Source organism: Mustelus asterias, chromosome 30 (genome assembly GCF_964213995.1).
Source record: "Mustelus asterias chromosome 30, sMusAst1.hap1.1, whole genome shotgun sequence".
NCBI lineage: Eukaryota > Metazoa > Chordata > Chondrichthyes > Carcharhiniformes > Triakidae > Mustelus > Mustelus asterias.
This window is the reverse complement of record NC_135830.1, coordinates 12,575,014-12,592,776: the sequence shown is the minus strand read 5'-3', so window position 1 is coordinate 12,592,776 and position 17,763 is coordinate 12,575,014. Positions and strand designations below refer to the sequence as shown.

Genomic DNA, 17,763 nt, shown 5'->3' with positions numbered 1-17,763 from the left:
GCAGATGTTGCAGCGAATGACTCTCTTGGCGTCATTGCATCAACCTCAGAGAACGATTGCTCAAGAATACAAAGCGCTGAGAGGCAGGGAAGCTACAGTGGGCACTGTGTCCACCTAGCGGTGTAATTCACTCTGTTATCTGTCTCAATTTAAACAAAAGTTAGGCGGTGAGAGGCCAGAGTGCGACACGTTACCCGTGGAATCAACAGCACTCTGACGGAAGACAGTCGACTTTTATCCCAAAACACACACACACACACACACACACCTACACACTCTCTCTCTCGCTCACACACACACACGCTCACACACTTGCTCAATAATTGCCAGACTCCAGTCGAATTGTTATTGTGTGACACCAACTGCTTCTTTTTTTCAACAGAGGAGTTAAAGAACAGCGAAAAGATGAAAAACACTAACGTTGCAGGGATCTGGCGCCTGAGGCTCAGCAATGTGCATTGTAATAGCAGTTGAACTGGCTGACAAATTGTCCTCTCTGTTCTTGCTTTGTGAGAAATTGAAACGAAGCGCCCTTCAGCAAATCAATCATCTGCCTTTGCAAATTAAAGCAAGGCTCCGCCGAGATTTGAACTCGGATTGCTGGATTCAAAGTCCAGAGTGCTCACCATTGCACCACGAAACCCAACTCACGGCAGCCATCTGAAAATCGTCGCTCCATACTTATGCCAATTTGAACAGCAGGGAGAAATATCAGTCCCGTTGCACAATCCCGTCAATTACCCACAACAATTCATAATTACATTGCCCTTGCTGGTTGCTCCTGTAAAAATGAGTACGCTACCTTCAACTGCATTAAATTTTACTGCAGCTGATCACATTCAAAGAGCAATGTTAGCATCGAACAGATATCAACCTTACTGTGGTAACTTTACTGAACAACATCAGCTGATCAGAGTTCTGCTTTCATCACACTGGAAGCCAATGTGAAAATATGAAGAATTTCAAATCTTAACAGACAGAAAGGAGTGTGTGACTGTGGACAATTGGCGCTGTGCATATTCCTGTAATCAGTCTCTCGGAAAATCAGTCGGATGGGATCCTGGTGGTCTCGTGGTTAGGATTCGGCGCTTTCAGGGTCGCAGGCTGCGTTCGATATATTAAGACTTAATTATTTTTATAAACAAACCAGCAATACTTCCTGGTCCAAAGCAGTTCTGCCAGAATCGGTGGAGTGAGATTTGCATTTTTGCTTCCGAGTTGGAAATGTCACACGTACAACAGGTCAAGAACAAACACAGATCGTGAAAAACAATGATATGATGCAAAACGCTGCCTATAGAGATGGTGATACAAGGTAAAATCTGGGTGGTAATGGGTCAGATTTAACCGTTTGCATTGACAGAAATATCACTCATTTCTGGATAACATTCTCGGGCTAAATTACAAGAAAACCTCTCCATGAATGAAATACTAAACTATTTGACTTCGACTGATTGCAAGCAGTTTTCATTCAGAAAGCAGTAACTGTGAAATTTACAAAGCGGGATGGAGAAAGACTCAGTTTCAGCTGTGACACTGCGGGAGGAATGGAGAGCTGGAGTACACTGAGAAAAGCAGCAAAGTTTAAAAATAACCGGGACCAACCAATGTTGCCCTTGACCGTTATTCCTTGTGTCAGCTAATCCATCCTGTCTCGCTCACTGTCACAGACCTTCCCTTTTATATTCTTTACTGAGTTATTTCCGCCTGAAATGCCGTAGAAAGCTCAATAGTTCAACTAATGTTTCGTGATAAACGAGAATAACTCTGTAATCTGAACCATTTTGAAACAAAGCCATCTGGAAATGTTTCTGCCTGGCTTCGAACCGTGGACTTTCTAGATGCAAGGCGAGCGTGATAACCAATACACTGCAGGAACATACCAACGTACGTACTTGATGCAGCTCCGATTTACTGGTAGAGCAACTAAACTCGTCCGGCAAGCCCGTCAATTGCTCACTTTAACCAAAAGAGAAAACTCTGGAAAATCACATTATGTCTGGCAGCATCTGTAGAAGAGAAAAGAGTTGACGTTCCGGTCCGGATGACCCTTTGTCAAAGTTTTCTGTGACACATTTGCTTTCAGACTCCAGCATCCACAGTAATTTGCTTTTATCCAGTTGCTCACTTTACGTTCTCTCTGCTGGTTCCTCGAATCAAAATGAATGATGATTCATTCCACTGCATTAAATTTTAGTAATCACATGTTTGACCAAAGCTGTTCATAACGTTTATAGTAATTTAAGTGAAAATCGAACAGTGGGAGAATGTGATCCCCCTCCTTCATAAAAATCATATCCTAAATTTAGTGTCTTAGATTTCCCATCAAGGACACCAGCAGAAGTCATTGCTGTCAGAGCTGGTATTGGCAATGAACCAAATGAATGGAATTGGATTAGATCACATGTCCCATTGAGTCTCCTCCCCCACTTTAAATCAATTCCGAGCTCAACTACAGCCTCATTTCAGGAATCAATTCAGTTAAATTTGGTTCCACATAAACAGGGAGAGAAGAGATGGAACAAAAACAAAAAAGGGGAATGGATAGTTAGACTGAGAGAGGGAAGGACTGAGACCGATCTACAGAGAGAAAAGAGAAAGTGCCAGAGTGGGGTAGATACTGAACAGAACAGATACACTTCATTGTTCCATACCGTTTCAAGAAAAAAAAAACTTGAAGCCATTGGAAAGAGCAAATGCTACGGCCCTGAAAAATATTCTGGCAATGTTGCTGAAGGATTGCGCTTCAGAATTTGCCGCAGCTTCAGCTAAGCTGTTCCTAAACTACAACACTGGCATCACCCACCAATGCTACAACTTGCCCAAGATTGCCCGCTTTACAAAAATCAGGTCAAATCCAACGCCCCACATTACCACCAGTCTACTCTTGATCATCAGTAAGGTGACGGAAGGGGCAATAAACAATGATATCAAGAGGCATTCCAATGCAAACGGGAGGAACATCCCCCGATGTCACGATTCGGATCTTACTGCATTCCAGACTTAACACTGAGTTCAACAACTTCAGAGCATCTCCTTTCCTCCATCTTCACCCCATTTCCATTAATTTTGTTTTATTTAATTTTATGCAATTTATTTTTATTAATTAATATTTTTTCTTTTATATCTATATTTATTTTTTTGATTTCCATGTTTTGCACTGTTTATTTAAAATCTCACTTTCCACCTTGTTGCCCCGTCTCCCTCCACCCCACTCGGGCCAACTCTTACATTTCCTTTGTTCTGCCATTTGCACATTCTGATCTCTAAATGCGCAGTCTGCAGCACCCTTCTCAGCCATGATCACCACCATTTAATTTGCCTTTTTGTTTTTCTTGATTGATATGTGACACCTTTGCCACCCACCCCTCACCCATATCCCTCACCATTACAGTATAAATCTCGTCCAAGTTTCTTTGTCTTCAGCTCTGACGAAGGTCATCCTGACTTTGAACGTTAGCTCTATTCTCTCTTCACAGAGGCTTTCAGACCTGTTGAGATTTTCTGGCATTTTTTGATCTTGTTTCAGATTCCAGCATCCGCAGGAAGTTTGTTTATATCAAGAGGCTCTTGTCAGACGGACTTGTCCCTGGAATACAAAAAAACCCCGCTGAAATTGAAAAAAATGCGCCAAATTACCATAGATAGGCGAGATTAAAACCATTGCAGGCAGTTTCCCTGGTGGTCAATGGTTAGGATTTGTTGTTTTCACCACTGCGGCCCGAGTTCGATTCCCGGTCAGAAAATGAAGATTTATTGTTTTCTTGCAGGACATGATGCAAGTGGAGTTGCAATTACTTCTTGATCGAAAGCATGAGTGATATTGCTGCCAGTTTCAACAGCAGAGAGAAAAATCCGCCCCATTCCACAAGCTCGTCAATTACCCACAGCAATTTGTACTTGCATCGCCTCTTTTGGTTCCTACAGTCAAAATGAACAATGAAACATTCTTGTAGAATCCCTACAGTACAGAAGGAGACCGTTCGGCACATCGGGTCCGCACTGACAAAAATCCCACCCACGTCCTATTCCCGGAAACCCACATATTTACCCTGATAATCCCGCTGACACGAGGGTCAATTTAGCATGGCCAAGCAACCGAAATCGCACATCTTTGGAAAGGAAACCGGAGCACACGGAGGAAACCCCCGCAGACAAGGTGCAAACTCCGCACAGGCAGTGACCTGAGGAATTTAACCTGAGCCAATGGCGCTTTGGGGCATCATTGCTAACCACTGTGCCACCATGCCGTCCTTTTCTAATGCATTTAATTTTACTGCAGTGTTAGTATCAACCTGTGATAAACCGTCTTGTGGTAATTCTGCTGAACAACATTAACTTATCACTGTTAATGGAAATGGGTTCCAACCCCAAGTTAGGCGGCACTGTTTTTAAACTTTGCTGCTTTTCTGGGTGAAATCCAGCTCTCCATTTCTCCGGCAGCGTCAACGCTCAAACTGACACCAGATGACAGTACAGCCGGTAAAACTTGAGAGCTATTTTTACTGACGCCCACGGACCCATTGCCAACCCGCAACTGTTTGCTTTTGAAGGATCATGGTAAGGAAACAGTACAAGCTCCGTCCCTGGGTGGTCTGGACCCACCAACCTTTCGGTTAACAGCCGAACGCGCTGACCAATTGCACCACAGAGACTGATACAGCAGCTGTTAACGATATTCTAATCCACGGTGTCAATGATCACAATTCTATTTCTGCGAAACCTGTTCCAGAACTACAGCATCACCGCACCATTTACAAGTCTACACAAGTCTCTTTGTGCATTTCGAATCCGTAATATTGCTGTGGTGTAGCGGTTATACCCTTTCTCCTATGAACGTGCAGCTAAAATGAATCCATGTCTCTTGTCAGAGGGAGGAATTCAACGGGAGGGAAGGGAACTGACCACCAGAAGCCCAAGGATCCAATACTTTCGATACAATCATCAATAACACCATTCACAACTGCATCTCCTTCCAATATTATGATCCGTTTCCCTCAGGATTTGTTCCACAATTTAATATTTTCTTTGTTCTCTCCTCATTTTGAAATGACAGGCGCTTCAATGTACAACACAAACACAACCTGACGGACGAACAGTGGGAGACAGGTCTCTGGGTAACACAAATCCCAGGGTGCCCATTTTCAGATTCACAACAGTCAGATTTTCAGCCAAATGAAGGAATTTATCACTGAAAAGTTTTGGAAAGTTGCTGTAAATGTTGTTTGTGACTCGCTCGGGTATTATGTAAATGCTACTCGAATGCTCAGTGAGTGGGCGATAATCTATCTGCGATTTGATGAGTCTCTGATCGGTATATTGTGACGTTTTACCTGGGTTAGAGTATTCTGTGTCCCTGGCATGGGCAGTAAATCCCTGATTGAAGCTGCAGTTGCCACTTACCACTTTCTGCTGTCTGTGGGCGATTGGAGAGTGCGGGGTAAGATCCTGCTGCCTGTCCCTGTCTTACTCATTGTGGAAGAGAGAATCTTTGATGGGTTTGTTCCCCTCTCTGAAATGTGGCGTCAAATGACTGTTATTAATGGAGGTGACGCTGTGGTAGCCTTTAATATTCTGACACAAATGCGTAGGGCGCAGTGCCCCAGTGGCGCAATCGGTTAGCGCATGGTGTTTATACAGCAGTGCGTCCTGCGGGCTATGCCCAGGTTTTAAATTCGAGCCTCACCTGACGCGCAGATGCTTTAGGTCGGGCGAGTTATCGCTCGACCAGCTAATCATAGAAGCATAGAAACCCTACAGTGCAGAAGGAGGCCATTCGGCCCATCGAGTCTGCACCGACCACAATCCCACCCAGGCCCTACCCCCACATATTTTACCCGCTAATTCCTCTAACCTACGCATCCCAGGACTCTAAGGGGCAATTTTTTTAACCTGGCCAATCAACCTAACCCGCACATCTTTGGACTGTGGGAGGAAACCGGAGCACCCGGAGGAAACCCACGCAGACACGAGGAGAATGTGCAAACTCCACACAGACAGTGACCCGAGCCGGGAATCGAACCCGGGACCCTGGAGCTGTGAAGCAGCAGTGCTAACCACTGTGCTACCGTGCCGCCCCTTTTATTATGGGGACCAGCCAGGACAGCTGGTGGGATTTGAATACAATACGAAAAATCTGGAATTGAGAACCATTGATGACCATGAAAGCATTTTCGATTGTTGAAGGAACCCATATGATTCACCAATGTATTTTTGGAAGGAAATCTGCCCTTCTGACCTGGCCTAGCCTGCATGTGACTACAGAGCCACAGCAATATGGTTGCATCTCAACTCGGGTTGGGCAGTGAATGATGGCCAGCGACGGCAATGTTTCAGGAATGAACAAATGAAAAAGCCCGAATGTGCAAGTTTGAGAGAAACTTTCTGAACTGTCAGAGGTGGAAACGGTAACCAGTTCGAGATATTCTGTCGGGTTTGAGTGTGTACAGAAATGGGGAAGGGAAAATGCAACTCTGTGTAAGATACTGTATTCAGCAATTTCCTCTCACTCAGGTTAAAAATAAGTATAAATGTTTCCACCCGTTTTGGAACTGGGAACCTTTCATGTTTCAGATGAATGTGATAATCACTACACTACAAAAACGATGCTCGACAACTGACTGGAATTCGAACCGCGCTGTCTGACTGTACTTCAGAGTCATGTATTCTCTGTTTCTGAAGTGTGGTGTTTAATAAATTCACCTAACACGTTAATGGTTCCCTGTGTGAAATAGGACAATAACAGTGTTCAAATTTCCTCATCTCTCAGTGTGAGGAAAAGTTACCTAATTTCCGTTTGTTATTAAATATTGACAGAAAACATTATCTCTCAGCCTAACTGCAGTTGCATTTCCAAGTGTTAAATAATATTCTGCAAAATGCTCAGTTAAAGTAAAGTTTATTTATTAGCTACAAGTAAGGCTTACACTGCAATGAAGACACTGTGAAATTCCTTAGTCGCGAGCCTCCGGCGCCTGTTGGGGTCAATGCACAGAACCAGCACGTCTTTCAGGCTGTGAGAAGAAACCCACGCAGACACGGGGCGAACGTACAAGCGCCACACAGACAATAACTAAAGCTGGGAATTGAACCTGGGTCTTTAGCGCTGTGAGATAGCAGTGCTGACCACTGTACCACCGTGCCGCCCGAGACATGGCAAAAGAGAAAAAAGGCGCAAATGTCATTTTATGATTCTAATGTGAGATGAATTTCTCTGCCGCATCAAAAAAGGGTATTGAGCCGAATTGTACTTCCACAAATCAGGTTGTGAAGTTAAATCAGACTGCACGGTTTGACCTTCGAGACCAGCCGCTTTTGTCCTCAGCGGATTTTCTGTATTGAAGGTGTTATCACATTCTATTCATAGAAACATAGAAACATAGAAACCCTACAGTGCAGAAGGAGGCCATTCGGCCCATCGAGTCTGCACCGACCACAATCCCACCCAGGCCCTACCCCCACATATTTTACCCGCTAATCCCCCCTCTAACCTACGCATCCCAGGACTCTAAGGGACAATTTTTAACCTGGCCAATCAACCTAACCCGCACATCTTTGCACATATTTGCGCAGGTCCCAGGCAATAAACGGGGCAGAAACGTTATCAAAACTCACTGCTCTGAAGTTTCCGAATTCCAGTTTATGGTTAATTGTGAACTGAAAAGGGGATCAATCAAAATATTGACAAACATTGGTCTTCACCATTTCTTAGAAAACTTATGCAGCTAAATCGCCAGTGCTTTTTGCCGGCAGGGGTGTTTGGAGAGTGGGGGAGACTGAAATATTGCAGCTTTTCCCTGTCTCATTAACTGTGTAACTGAGTAAGAGAGAATAATTTATGGGTTGGTGAGAATGGAATAATTGAACGGATTTCTAATGGGTTAGCTGCAGATACAAGTTAAGTCCAATAGTCAGAGACCCCCCATTGCAGACACATCCATGTCATCGGGAACCGGCTCTCCAACAACCGGCGCCGTCTCCATTCAAGCCTTTCGGTGTCTTGTCTGAAACCAAATATTCTGACTGTTCCGAAATTGATATTCGGTTTGAATTGCTGATGTGCAGTAACGAGAATCCTTTCAATGTCTCTGATCAGTTAATTTTACTGAAAACATCAGAGTCAACGTTCCAGCCTCTTAAAGAATGGAAGGTTGCCTTGATTGTCTCTGCTCAGTCAGTCAACCCTTCAATCTCCTCTGATTCCAGTTCCCAAACAGTTTCTAAAGATTCGCAAAGCTGGGGCAGTGTTTTCTGGTTTGCTTCCTGCTCCATTTTCCCCATCTGCCAACTGACAATATTTTCCAAAATCTCCGCTCAATCCTCCGCCTTTCCAGGGATGAGGAAATTCAGTTTTGTGGTGAGGTTATAGAGACCGGGCTTGTACTCTTGAGAGCAAAGTTAGTTAAGCAGAGATTTCACGGAGCTGCGGGGAGAATTGGATGATTTGGAGAACTCCTCCAAGGAAACATAGATACGCCGGATGACCAATTTGCCTTTCAAAGATTCTATGGTTCTCCTTGCTTCATGTCGCAGTCGCTTTATTTATTGTTAGACACCCTGAAAAGTGAGTAGGCGCAGGATGATAAGAGACTTCTGTAGTTTCAACTGGTTCTATTTCCGCCCAACAGTTCCGAGTGCCGCTGAGAGTCACCGCACGCTTCACTCAATATTGAATCTGCGGTACCCCGCCCACAGCTTCCGTTTGCTGCTCTCACTCTGACCCGATTGTGTGATTGGACAGATTGCTGAAGTTGCGCCATTCCTCTCATTGAGGTTGGATGAGCAGTGCAATGGGACGGGGATCTGTGTTTCTGTCTCTGACGGAGGATTCCTCTCACTGCTGAGTTACAGACTGAGGAGGATCATGGAAAACTGTCTCGCTCAGATCCTCATCATTATTTCAGTCCTCAGAAAGTTTTTTTCCTTCCCAGTAAAACTACATGCTCCTCCTGACTGCTGCAACCCAGATGTTATTGTTGCTAAAGCAACAGTGATGGTGGAGATGATAATTGTATCGCTCAACATGAGGCTGACTCTGATTCTCATTATTGTTATTATTTCTGCTAGAATGGAGCCACCAAGACAAAGTGGAACAACTGGGTCCTGAAATATCTGTTAAGGAGGAAAGTAACGTGACACTAACCTGCACCTTGGAAACTAGCCATTCTAATCCTTATGTGTACTGTTATAGTCAGTGGAGGGGGCGTGGGGGGGGGCGGGGGTGATGGTATAGGGACACAATGAAGTCCTTTTATTTACGACGCGAAACAGATAGTATTTTTATTTAGTTTAATGTTTCTTTGCGTTCATACAGGGCATTGTGTATTTTTGAGCACGCACCACTATTAGACATGTTTCAGATGGTGATTAACTATGTTAGTCTGCACCTATTAAACCAACTAAATTCTGTTGTAAACTGCAGCAGATGCTAATATGTGCACGGTGTCAAAGTGGGAACGTTTCTTTCCTGACATTGCGTCATAAAATTCAGCATTTCTGATTTTGGGGAAAGCATTTGAGGCCGAGGTCATTGCACTCAACAGCAAATTTCAAAGCTATCTATGTAGAAAACAACTCGCATTCAATTTCACAGGAGTCCTAAAATCTACAGGTTGCATCACAGTAACAATAATACAAATCAGGAAAGATTTGGCAGAAACATATTTTGAACATATAATGAATACATTGAATCTCCAGAAAGAAAGCCATTTACCACTCAGCACCAACAGAGCATCACGTATTCATGACCACTGCAGCTAATCAATCAAGAAGTCGCAAGGCACTGGGGAATGGGTACTTTCATTATTCTCATCATAAGTCACCAATTCAGAAATCTGCAAACATCCTTATAATTTGCCTTACTTGTTAGGAGACCACTATGTTTGTTTTGGACTCTGTTACATTGATCAAATTGCATTGTAAATGATGACCACTCTCTGCATAACCAACTGTGCCCTGACCTGTGCCCCAAATTTAAACTTATTTAAATGAACCAGTGGCCTGATGCTCTACAATCGCAGTTCAATCGAGTAGATGTTTCAGGATAAACCTTTCCCATATCAGATTGTACTTTATATTGTTGACTTCATATATTCCTTGAATCCCTGTGCCCTCTAGTTTTAGACTCCCCTACCTTTGGGAAAAAATATTGACTATCTCGATGAACCATGCCCCTCATTATTTTATAGACCTCTATAAGATCACCCCTCAGCCTTCTACGTTCCAGAGAAAAATGTCCCAGTCTATCCAGCCTCTCCTTATAGCTCAAACCATCAAGTCTCGGTAGCATCCTAGTAAATCTTTCCTGCACTCTTTCTAGTTTAATAATATATTTCTATAATAGGGTGAACAGAACTGTACACAGTATTCCAAGTGTAGCCTTACCAATGTCTTGTACAACTTCAACAAGACGTTCCAACCCCTGTATTCAATGTTCTGAGCAATGAAACCACGCACGCTGAATGTCTTCTTCACCACTCTGTCCACCTGTGGCTCCACTTTCAAGGAGCTATGAACCTGTACCTCTAGATCCCTTTGCTCTGTAACTCTTCTCAATGACCTACCATTAACTGAGTAAGTCCTGCCCTGGTTCAATCTACCAAAATGCATAACCTCGCATTTATCTAAAGTAAACTCCATCTGCCATTCGTGAGCCCACTGGCCCAATTTATCAAGATCCCGTTGCAATCCGAGATAACCTTCTTCACTGTCCACTGTGCCACCAATCTTCGTGTCATCTGCAAACTTCCTAAACATGCCTCCTTTTTTCTCACCTAAATAATTAATATAAATGACAAATAACAGTGGACCCAGCACTGATCCCTGAGGCACAACGCTGGTCACAGGCCTCCAGTTTAAAAAACAACCCTCTACAACCGCCCTGTGGCTTCTGTCATCAAGCCAATTTTGTATCCATTTTTAGCTACCTCCTACAGAGCGACATTAGCTACATAGAAGCGACTTTTAAAAACATATGCTTTATTTTCATAACTATCAGTATCTTTCCGCACTATAAACACGGGCTGTGTGTCTGGATGTTGTCGGTACCAGTACAGCCTATAGTCGCTCTCTGCTCCTTGAAAGTGGAGTCACAGGTGGACAGAGTGGTGAAGAAGACATTCAGCGTGCTTGGTTTCATTGCTACACGTTAAAAACACGATCTCGCCTTCTCTCTTAACATCTGATGTGAGCGGCTGGGTGACAGAATCTCCATGTCTCAAATATGGAAATAACAACACAGAAAATGGTCAGAAGGGCGTATGATTAATTTGTGGTCTGGAACCAAGCTTGGGAAACGTGTGAAACAGTGCAATGTTTTTTGCACGTAATTACCTGTCAGGAATGATCCCCACAGCAGCTGCATTGCCGCTGTCGCTCTGTAAAAGGGGAGCTGCGTGTTTGATTTTATCCGGTCTAATCCCAGCCTTCAATAATCAGCTTCCTTTTTCGTATGTTCTCAGCTCCCTCCCTTCTGTCTCCAGTGGTGCTGTGTGACACCCAGGTGGTGAGATAACAGACAGTAACCAGACGCACCGTGAGCTGGATTAACATAATCATCCTTACAGAGAGAACTTACACATTTAGCGATTGACTTGGGGAAGAATGTAGAAAAATGGGGTACAGGAACATGGGAACAGCAGTAGGCCATTCTGTCCTTCGATTCTGCTTCGTCATTCAGTTAGATCAGGGCTGACCAGCCTGAACGCCACTTTCCCGCGCTATCTGCATAGCGCTTAATGCCATTCGGCTTCCAAAAGCTGTTGATTTTTTTGAACATGCTCAATAATTGACATTCCACAAAAAACCCTTATTTTCTTACTGTGACCCGGAAGCTAATGGAGGCTAAATAGTTCTGTCCTGGTTTTTTTTTTCTCAATACGTCCATTAGCCTTATTATCAGGACAGTTTTAACAGTGATTCCAGTGAATTTTTTCTGTGTGTGGGACATGGATACCACTAGTTGTCCATCGGTAGTTGAGATCAACCACATTGTTTTGGCTTTGGAGTCACGTGTAGGCCAGACCAGGTAAGGACGGCAGATTTCATTCCCCAAAGTACATGAGTGAACAAAGTGGGTTTTTCCGACAATCGACAATGGCTTCATGGTCGTCAGTAGATTCTTAGTTGTCGATATTGTTTTCATTGAATCGGGTCCGCGCAACATTCACTGAGTTTCTGGATTAATAGTCTCAGGATAATTCCCCCTCGGCCATCGCCTCTCCTGTTGTGAGTATCAGCAATACCGAAAATGTATAGAAGCACCACAGAGTGAATCATGCTCTATTTATAGCCCAATATTATTACCATTCTCTGGTCCGTTCATCTTGTCACTCTGGGGCAATGTTTTTTTTTTCATACCAGGCTCCCTCTGGTTTCTGTCATTGCGTCTCTCAGTCCACAGTAATACACCGCGCTGTCCGACAGCCACAGCTCACACATGCTGAAGTTCCCCTCGCTTTTCGACCTCTCGATATATGCAGAAAATAGTGTTCCCACGCCCTTTGCACTGGAAATATCTCCATAATAAGAGATATAGATCAAGAAGATGGGGGCTTTCTCCGTTCTTTTTGCTGGGAACCTTCTCCCGGTCCTGGCGATACAATTGAATGTAATATGCACCAGCTGCTATGCAGTTAACCTATTGGTCACCGGGGCATTGAGTTTAAAAAATGGCGAGTCATATTGCAGCTTTATAGCACGTTAGTTAGGCCGTACTTGGAATATAATTTTCAATTTTGGTCGCCACACTACCAGAACGATGTTGAGGCTTTGGAGAGGGTGCAGAAAAGATTTACCAGGATGTTGCCTGGCATGGAGAGCATCAGAATCATAGAAACCCTGCAGTACAGAAGGAGGCCATTCGGCCCATCGAGTCTGCACTGACCACAATCCCACCCAGACCCTACCCCCACATGTACACGTTAATCCCTCAAACCTACGCATCTCAGAACTCTAAGGGGCAATTTTAGCATGACTAATAAACCTAACCCGCACATTTTTGGACTGTGGGAGGAAATCCGAGCACCTGGAGGAAACCCACGCTGACACGAGGAGAATGTGCTTACGCCACAGACCGTGACCAAAGCCGGGAATCAAACCCAGGTCCCTGGAGCTGTGAAGAAGCACTGCTAACCACTGTGCTACCATGCCGCCCATTAGCTAAGAAGAGAGGTTGGAGAAACTTGGTTTGTTGTCACTTGAACGACGGAGGTTGAGGGACGACCTGATACAAGTCTACAAGATTCTGAGGGGCATGGCTAGAGTGGATAGTCAGAAGGTTTTTCCCAGGGTGGAAGAGTCAATTACTAAGGGGCATAGGTTTAAGGTGCGAGGGGCAAGGTTTAAAGGAGATTAATGAGGTAAGTGTTTTACACCGAGTGTGATGGGTGCCTGGAACACGCTGCCGGGGGAGGTAGTGGAAACAGATACGATAGTGACATTTAAGGTGCGTCCGGACAAATATATGAGTAAGATGGGAATAGAGGGATATGGTCCCCGGAAGGATAGCGGGTTTTAGTTCAGTCGGGCAACATGATCGGTGCAGGCTTGGAGGGCCTAAGAGCCTGTAACTTTCTTTGTTCTTTGTTCTTTGAGTCCCATTCAAACTTCATCGCTGTAACCGGCTCCTTTGATATTGAGTCTCCAGTAGTGACACCGGCAGAAATTTAGAAATATTGAAAGTTAAGGTGTTATTATCATTCTATTGTAACTCATAACATCAGAACACGGATCACATTATCATCTACAGCAAAGCGGACCTAAATTACTGTCGACATCGCTTGCAAGAAGAAGTTTATGTCCCTTGTAGACTTACCAGGCAAAAGAGCTGAAACAGTGAGAAACGAATACAAAATGATACCCAACATGTTTGCAGCGAGTTTATTGCGGAATTAAACAGAATGGGTTCAATCTGTAATTGTTTGGGTGAAGATATTTACATGTATTTCCGGTCTCTCCAGCGATTGGTTAATTCCCAAACGAATCAACTGGTGACGTCCAATCATGTCCCTGATTCTCCAATTCATCCAATCAGCTCACAGACCCTTTGTTCTCCAGTTTATTACGTCAGAGCAGGGCCAGTGAATCAATGAAGTTGTTTTCCCCACAGCGGGACCGAAACGAGGATTCACCGCAATGTTGGCCCTTGAGCCAAGACAGCTTCTGAGGTGGTGGCAATGAGGTAAATGGTTAATGTTGTCCTTGTAACAATGTCGGGAGTTCCCATTCAACAGTCTGAATATTTTGCATATCCTTTTTCACGTTATATGAAATTGAAAATATCTACAACGAAGAACGAATGTTCCAAAATACCCTTTTTGATTTTGATGCCCTTGCATTTAATATCAGCGGGGTTCTTGTCAAACATTTTGGAGGGCCGAAGGGCCTGTTTCCTGTGCTGTACTGTTCTCAACAGTGGGTGGGGGCGGTGGCCGGGGAAGGGGTGTGCTTCCACAGGTTGATCTTCAGATTCAATGTCACCGAGGAGATCCATCTACCTGCCTAAAGAATGTTCCTGGAGACCCATCTTCTTTCTCAGGAAGTCCATGTCCACCTCAGAATTTCTATTACCTAAATTGACCGCATCCAACACTCTCGGAGGCAATGAGTTCCAGGTCCTGAGCACTCGCTGTGGAAAAAATGTTGCTTCCAAATCTTCTTCGCCCCCGCCTTGCCCAATATCTTAAAATTTGCCCCTCCCCCTCTAATCTTGCCCTAATCTAGTCCACCTCGATTAAATCGCTCCTCAATCTCCTTCGCTCCAATGGACAACAATCCCAGCATCACAAACCAGAAACTTCTGGCTAATTTGAACTTTTCAAAACTAAACTTACTCCAAAGAAATTCCTCCATCTGATTTAACTGAAATTTGTCAACTTTTAAAAAACATTTCTGTGTATTTTGCTTCTTAAAATTAAACATGTTTAATCAGAGTTCATCAACTTTTTAGAAAATGTTTTCACCATTTTGAAAAATGTAATGTTTCCTCATATTTTTCGAGAAATTTCCAACTTTTTAAAGAGTAGCTTAAACTTGCTAACATATTTTCCCCGAATACTTTAACGAGAATTCGTCATTTAAATAAACTATTTTTTTTAAAAAAACTTAATTGAAGTTTATCAGTATTTTTTTTCTTAAAATAGTCAACACTTTTTTGAACAATCATTAGCTAAGATAAATTTCATCATAGAAGCTGACTGCATTTGGTCAACATTTCTCTGAATTGGTCCAAAATTTGTCAACACACATTTTTCACCCACACGAACTACTGTTTGTGAACTACTGTTAAATTATCACACAGAGCCAGCCAGGAGTCGAACCTGGAATCTTCTGATCCGTAGTCATACGCGTTATCCATTGCGCCACTGGCCCATGGCAAAGCAGCGTGCAGCAATGTTTATATATCGGTCCGAGGCTTCAAAATCGGCAGAAACATGGTCAAAACATATTCGTTTTTGTGAGGAAATATTACATAATTAAAATTTTCTCTACTCACTTACAGTAATTCTACTTTGCCTTGAATTGAGTTAATCTGCTGTGTTGGAATTCGAACCCTGGTTCCCAAAGCTTCAGCCTGCTTCTCTGCTTTATCAATCCAGCGTCAACAACATGACTCGAAACCGTACCCCTCCCGCTAGTGAATCCACGATTGAATATTACCTGAATGTAGTATCTTACAATCATATGGCATTGGCCCTTACTTGAGCCTCAAAATACATTCAGGAAAAGACAAAAGTGCGGAAAATTCACGACAAACTGAGCAGGAAAGAAGACACACCTATTCTGACTCAGCACGCATGTTATCAGTTTATTCAGTGGCTAAAAGAGCAGGGCAGAGGATGGGAATCCTGTGGGAGTAACTCACCTCCCGACTCCCACAAAACAGTCCACGATCGACGTGGCACAAGTCAGGAGTGCGATAGAATATTCTCCACTTGTCTGCATGGTGCAGGAATCCACCAAAGGCACTTTAGACAGCATCTCCCAAACCCAAGACCGCTTCCACCTGGCAGCTCCCCTGCCAACCCCCCCCCCCCCCCCCCCCCGCCCCCTCTCCCCCCTCCCCCCTCCAACGCCACACAGCCAACACCACCCTCAATTCCCTCAGCATTCTGATTTGGAAATATATCGCCGTTCCTTCACTGTCATTGGGACAAATTCGTGGACTTCCCTCCCTAACAGCACTGTAAGTGTTCCTGTACAAATGGATTACAACGTTTCAAGAAGGCAGCTCACCACAACTTTCTCAAGGCTAAATACTGATGGGCAGTGCATGCTGATCTAGCCAGCGACACCCACATGAACAAAAAGAAACATCCAGGCAGCTCCCTGAACCCATAATCATGGGGCCAGCTGAAGAGGTGAATGGAGATAAAATGAACGTCAAGTTACATAGCCAACCCTGTTGATCATATATTTATTTTCGAGCGAGTGTGTTGTGCTGATAGTTTCCTCACAGTTTGTGCTCAGGTTCTCAAACGAAACCCCATGTGGACCAATCCCAAAGTCTGCAATGCAAAGAAAAAAACAAAATCTGCAGCTCATGAAATCTGATCAAATCTTCGTGGGAGAGGGCGGCACAGTGGCTAGTTCTGCTGGCTCACAATACCAGGGACCTGGTTTCGATTCTGGGGTTAGTCACTGTCTATGTGGATGGAGATATACAGCTTTTTAAAGTTGCAGCAGTAGCTCACCGATAGTCCCAGTAACCTAACGCGTAAGGCACTGGCTTCCTAAACCAGGGAGCATGTGTTCGAGTCACTTCTGGGATGCGGCTTATTTTAACACTTAGGTGTCCAACATTGGCAAATGCATTTCTTGCCAACTAATCCTGGCTATTTCTGGGCAGATATGTTTTGGGTGGTACATTGGTTAGCACTGCCGCCTCAAAACGCCAGGGTCCGAGGTTCAAATCTGGCATCGGGTCGCTGTCTGTGTTGAGTTTGCACATTTTCCCCGTATCTGCATGGGTTTCCTCCGGGTGTTCCGGTTTCCTCCCATTGTCCAAAGATGTGCGGCTAATGTTGATTGACCGTGTTAAATTGGCCCTAGTGTCAGGGGTATTAGCAGGGTGAATGCACGTAGTTACAGGAGTGGGGCCTGGATGGGGTTGCGGTCAGTACAGACTTGATGGGCCGAATTGGCCTCGTTCTGTACTGCAGGGAATCTATGATTCTAATGGAACCTTATAACATTCTGACCGGATGAAACAGGGTAGATTCAGAAAGAATGTTCTCTTTAGTGGGGAGTCCAGAACTCGGGATAATAGTTTGAGGATAACGGCTGAGATGATGAGACTTCCTTCAGCCAGAGAGTGGTGAATCTGCAGAGTTCTCTCCCACAGAAAGTAGTTGAGGCCGAACACTATGATTTCAAGAGAAGTTTAATATACTCTTGGTGCTAAATGGCGGATCAGGGTATTGAATTTGATTATCAGGCATGACAACAATGAATGGGAGATGATGTTCCAATGACCTACTCCTGGTTTCGATGTTTTGATGTAACAGGGATAAGAAGAAACAGTAGGGTTAGTCTCGGATTTCAACTCGGGATCTCGGTGGTTAAGGCATACCAAAATGCGATTCATACCCCTACACCAAGGAGCCTATAAGCAGCCACTGATTGAAAGAAAAGATGCTCTCTGGGCCATTCAAAACCGATCAGATAACTGCAGCGAAGGCGGAAGATGCTGCAGAAACTTAGGAATTCAGGCAGAATTTGTGGACAGGGAAACAAAGCTCATCTTTTACGTCCATGGCCTTTCAT

General features: G+C 44.1%; 3 non-coding genes across 3 annotated transcripts; all 3 read right to left on the bottom strand.

Annotated features, from left to right (window-relative positions):
* Positions 1-571: 571 nt before the first annotated feature.
* Positions 572-643, bottom strand: trnaq-uug (transfer RNA glutamine (anticodon UUG)). Its single transcript has one exon. It is a non-coding gene; the product is annotated as a tRNA-Gln (tRNA).
* Positions 644-4,581: 3,938 nt separating this feature from the next.
* Positions 4,582-4,655, bottom strand: trnan-guu (transfer RNA asparagine (anticodon GUU)). Its single transcript has one exon. It is a non-coding gene; the product is annotated as a tRNA-Asn (tRNA).
* Positions 4,656-15,296: 10,641 nt separating this feature from the next.
* Positions 15,297-15,369, bottom strand: trnar-acg (transfer RNA arginine (anticodon ACG)). Its single transcript has one exon. It is a non-coding gene; the product is annotated as a tRNA-Arg (tRNA).
* Positions 15,370-17,763: the final 2,394 nt, after the last annotated feature.